Source organism: Suncus etruscus, chromosome 5 (genome assembly GCF_024139225.1).
Source record: "Suncus etruscus isolate mSunEtr1 chromosome 5, mSunEtr1.pri.cur, whole genome shotgun sequence".
In the NCBI taxonomy this organism is placed as follows: Eukaryota; Metazoa; Chordata; class Mammalia; order Eulipotyphla; family Soricidae; genus Suncus; species Suncus etruscus.
The window spans coordinates 141486585-141492251 of NC_064852.1; the positions used below are offsets into that span (position 1 = coordinate 141486585).

Here is a 5667-nt window from a genome sequence, read left to right on the forward strand (position 1 = left end):
AATTCAGAAGTTATCCTTGACTAGTCAATCAATAAGCTATGGTATTTTCTATAGATGGCTGAAGGAACAATAAGTAATTTTGAGTATATTCTTCAGTCTTGACAACAATAACTGAGATTCATGTTAGTGACTTAAATATACCAACAAAATATATAGTATCATATACCTTATTTGAATTTTCACTGTGGTTGTAAGCATAACTTGTGTTTGAACATATTATATAATGTCATAAGTATAAAATTGGTTTTTGCTCATTGGAATTTATTCATCAACAAAATTGATTCCCTGAAGAGGAAAACAGAAAACATGATTTTATCTTCACTATTTATTATTTTAGTTATTAACCTATATAAAATACTCTTGCCAGTATGATGGTGCACTAGTCAGAAGCCACAATTCATAAATAATATAAAATATAAAAATAAAAAAAATGTATTGAGTGCTTACATTGCACCATGAGTACCTTGGCAGGGTCATGAATTCTATGTCATTCATAAACACATCTAGCTCTCCTTAAGTATAATTTATTACCTTTCCCTCATTATGAAAAAAAAAAGTTATGAAGAAGTCACTTGAGTGAAATTTCATAATTAAGAGGAAGCAGTGTCATCTTCTGGAGACACACCAGGAAGCTGAATGATAACAGGTTACTAGACCAGGTGACAAAGCATCTAGGTATTATTGACACTGATTGTTTCTGTAGTGACTTGTCCCCATGTCCACTGTGATCCTTAACTTGCATGAGAGTCTTGGAAGAAAATGCGTTTTATTCATTTTATCTCAATTCTAAAGTTATGGAGATTTCTTGTAACTTAATTGATATTTAATCCATAGAAAGGAAAAGAGACTATTATGGATTCATAGAAAATGGTTGTTATGTAAGTAAGGCCACATGACTCAAAATTCTTTTTGTATCTGTTATTCCCCCCACCTTGGAAGGTCCAGAATTATTTCTTCACAGCTTTTATGAGGATAACGATTTCTTTAGCCATTCATCAGTTCGCAGGCACTGAGTTGTTTCCACATTCTACCTTTTGAAAATAGTGTGGTGACAAACATAAAAATGCAGGGGGCTTTTCTGTGTTTTTGTGTTTCTAGGGTATATCCCTAGGAGTGATATTGCTGGATCATATGGGAGCTTATTTCCCATTTTTGAGGAATATTAATATTGTTGGACAAATGGACATTCCCAGACCAGTGAATGAGAGTTCCTTTCTGCACTCATTCACACAGCACTTGTTATTCTTGTTCTTTTTGATGTGTGCCAGTCTCAGTGGTGTGCACTTACAGTACTATAGTAAATACAAGTGATGAGGGTAGGAAAACTTGCCATATTCAAGACCTTACAGGAATATGTTTCAGCTTTCCCCATTGTGGCCCGACCCCCCCCCCCCAAAAAAAAAAACCCTCATAAATAGACAACATAACATGCCAACAAGTTCTTTAAAAGAAAGACAAAATGAGTATTCACCTATCCCTCTTCTTCCTCCCTACAGACTTCACTGAAGCCCTATAAGTACAACTGGGCCTGACCTGCCCTGGATATAGGGCAATTTGAATCTCTGACAATTAATCTTAACCATCTTTAGTGGAAGCTTATACTTTCCGTAAGTTTTAGCTACAAATGAAGTTGATATCCTATAGCCAGCCCCTCACAACTTTGCAAGGAGACATTTAGTTTTAATTGGTATTTCCATAATAGCAAAACTGCTTTGAACAATTAAACAGCCTTGAACATATTCATGCATTTATGTCCCCAGAACACTATATCATGTTATATGTTTTGTTGAATCCTGTTTTGCGTCATTGTATCAGGAAATCAGGCCACGGCTTGTATTTTAATTGATTTTTCTCCCACAATCTCTTTTACACAGATTTCTTGTGAGTTTTTGAGAAATTGCTCTGTCTGCTGACACAACTCTCTGTGATTTTTTTTTTTCTTTTGCAGGAGTCAATTTTCCAGGAAATACAGCAAGGTAATGTATCAAATATCTGCCCCCTCCTGATCCCCTACCACACACACTTAAATGCAAAACAATGGGGGTTATAACACTAGATCAGGATAGTTTTTTAATATCCCATAGCTAAATTATCCCATTTTCACATTCATTGAAATAATATAAACTGTATTTTCCAAAAATTATTTTGAAAATTTGAAGAAATTTCACACTACCACCAGAGTGCCAGTTCCTCTTCACCAATGTCTCAAGGTCTCTTCCCATCCAGTTTCACCCCCAACACACACCACTAGTCACTTGGTAGGCAAAGTCTTATGCTCTTTTGCTTTTGTTCATTTATCATCACCTTATTTCATTTTATGTTTCTTTATATTCCACATATAAGAGAAATCATTCTATATTTATGTATTCTGATTTCACACATCTCACTCCCCTCTGGTATTGAATAGAAAACTGTATATTTATTAATCTTTCTTATAGCTAAGTAGTATTTCCATTTTATGTATCTAGACAATATTCTTATCCAGTCATCTATTCTTGGACACTTGGATTGTTTTCATATTTAGGCTATTTTGAATAGTGTTAACATGAGCTAGGAATACAAATATCTTTAAAATAAACATTTTAGGCCCTTGGTATATCCCCAAGATAAGAAATTATTGTGTTGTATGGAAGCTCAATTCTTAATTTTTTTAATAAATTTTTATTGTGACCAAAGAGCATGACAAATCTTTCACAGTAATATTTAAGGTACATAGTGACAATGAATGAGGGGCATTCCCACCACCAGTGCTGTCCTCCCTCCCCCTTGTTCCCAGCATGCATCCCATATCTCCCTCCTTACACCCCCCCTCCCCCCAGAATACTAGTGTAACTGGTCTCTACTTTACAGCTTGTTGTAGACTGGGTATCTATTTTGTTGTCATTGACTTTGGGTTTGGTGTTCAAGTCTGACCATGTTTTATTTCCACTACATGTTTATATGATTGTCTGGTCCTGGTATCATCCTTTTTCTCCCTCAATTTATGAGGCTGAGTGATTCAAGTTATGTGATTCTGTTGGAGATAAAATAGGAAAGAAAAAGAAAAGAAAAAAAATGTGTTAGCAACTACCAAAAAGAAAACCCAAACAAAAACAAAAACAAAAGAAAAAAAATGCACCCAGCAAAAAAAAAGTCACCAAATAATAACCACAAGAGTGAAAAAGAAAGAAAAAAGTGGAAGAAAACAGAGAAGGAAAATAATATCACAAAAAAAAAAAAAAAAAAAGAGGGAGTGCTGGTGTGGTAGGGTATGGTGTTCTCCCACCTTTTTTTTTTTTTTTTTTTTTTTGCATAGGCACATTAAGTTTTGGGGAAGAAAGGGAATTCCCGAGGCCTAAGAGATTCAGGGATTCTTTGTCCTTGAAGCATACCGTCATGGGAACAACCACTGGCTCTATACATACTCATTGCCATATCCCAAGGGCGTTTTTTGTGGTGCCAGGAAACTTTCTTCTCAGTTGTGGATTAAAAAATCAGGCCACTGTAGCTAGAGATTTTGGTATTTGCACAGGTCATAGGACAAGGTCTAGGATAGAGTCTTATGGTCCTAGAAGTTCTGGTCCATCATTGTTGTTGTATTCAGTTTTCTGTATCAAGTGCTCCCTGTTTTTGCTCAGATCCCAAGCCAAAGCCTGGAAAATTATGATTCCAAAGGTTTTGCTCAGTCTCTGTAGTCAAACTTGGGCCTTTGTAATTAGAGATCTTGACTTTTGCAAAAGTCTTAGGCTACAGCCTAGGGTAGGGTTTTCCTTAATAAGTTCTGCCCTTGGTATAGATCCTCAAGATAAGAAATTATTGAAGCTCAATTCTTAATTTTATAAGTAGTTTTTATACTCTTTCATGAAGGTGACATTGTCACTAGGTAGGAGTTTCTTTCTCCATTCTGTGTTGGCACTGAATATTTCTACTTTTTGTTAGTAGATAATTTACATAATGTATCTGTTTTTTATTTGAAAATGTATTCTTGCATCTAAATGGAAGATACCAAAGATAATAGATTTTCTAAATCAGCATAGAATATCCCTTGTGTAAATAATCCTATTTTAGTACAATTTTGTTAAACGATCATTTGTTATAGGTTGTCTGCAGAATTATCAGCTTTTGCTTTCATTCTGTCCTTGCTTCTTTTCTTTCTTTCTTTTTTTTTTTCTTTACCTTTCTCTTTTTTTCTCTTTTCTTATTCATACATTCATCTGTCTGTGCTTTGAACTTCAATTTTAAATATCTTACCTTCTTCTTTGGATTATGGCAATATTTGGTGTTAGGTCATAGTCACAGATTTGGAAAATAATTATATTTAATTTATTCTTTAATTGTCCAGAATGATATAGATACCAAATCACTGCCTTTTGATAATGAGGATAGATTATTTTTAATAAGAACAGTTGACTGATCATTCCTTTTATAAGATGATTACAATGTTACAATGATGTTAGAAACTCTCTGGACTTGATTTCAGGTTGCCAGCCCACATCACAGTTTCAGTTTTTCTTTCAAAATAACTTTCTTCTCAGTTGAGGATCTCATTCCAAGTAGACTAATAAAGCTACATTTAAACCATTAAAGATTTCCAGTTTTCAGTAACTGTTGCAATACCCAGACTCTCTCCAACCTGTTTTCTCTGGATGTCCTACTCACTGCATATCACAGCATGGGTATAATTATATGTTTCTGTATATTACAGAACCCCTCCCACATCAAGTCACCTCATGGCATGTGTGTCGCCTCCATGGAGCTACAACTATTGGATAGCAATGGTGAGGATACCCAGGCAGGAAGATGTTCCTGATATGAACAAGGGGAATAAAATGTGCTTTGTGGCTGAGCTGAGCAAAGAATTTTGGCCTCCCTAATTTGACCCAAACCTAGAAATTACTTCTTCTGTGTTCAAGAATAGGTTCCTGAAAATGAGTCTGCAACTAGTGCCATTAAAGTGCCATTAACTAGGAGATGATGTTCTTTCTTTCTAGCACAACCCAAAAAAGGAAGATATGGAGTACTTAGAGATCCAGATGATTTATCTAAGAGAAGAGAATGGTAAGCTACTAGACAAATTTTGGCTGCAAACTTTATTTTCTACCTCAAAATATATTATTTACTACCTCATGTGCTAAGTACTATTTTAAGTGCAGAGTCAACCAGTAAGAAAAACCTATTAAAATTCTCTACAGTGCTTGCTTCAGCAGCACATATACTAAAATTGGAACAATACAGAGAAGATTAGGATGGCCCCTGCACAAGGATGACGTGCAAATTTCTGAGGAGTTCCATATTTTTTAAATAAAATTAAAAAATAAAATAAAAGATAAAATTCTCTACAAAGTGTACTTAGATTCTAACGAAGTTGTTACTGGTGATCAAAATAAGCTAAACACCCTTCTAATCACTATTGTGGTTGTGTGCAAATAAGTATGAAACTTACACTTAAGTAATGAATCTTTTTAAGAGCACTTAATTTAAAAATGTGTACTTATTCAACTGTAATTTACTAAGTAATACTAAGTAATACTTTATGAAATACTTACTAAGTAATACTAAGATAGTTAACTTTTAGACATAATATTTTAGTACCAATTCTAACACCAGTGTTGATTGTATCACAGTACAATTTCTAAAACCAACTAAGAGTTTCTACCTTTTTATAGGATTTATTAGAAAGTTTTTATT

The 5667-nt window shown here is 34.2% G+C and overlaps 1 non-coding gene across 1 annotated transcript; it reads left to right on the plus strand.

The window, feature by feature from the left end:
- The first annotated feature begins 5170 nt into the window (after positions 1–5170).
- Positions 5171–5277, plus strand: LOC126010547 (U6 spliceosomal RNA). Its single transcript, XR_007496571.1, has one exon. It is a non-coding gene; the product is annotated as a U6 spliceosomal RNA (small nuclear RNA).
- The last annotated feature ends 390 nt before the right edge of the window (positions 5278–5667 follow it).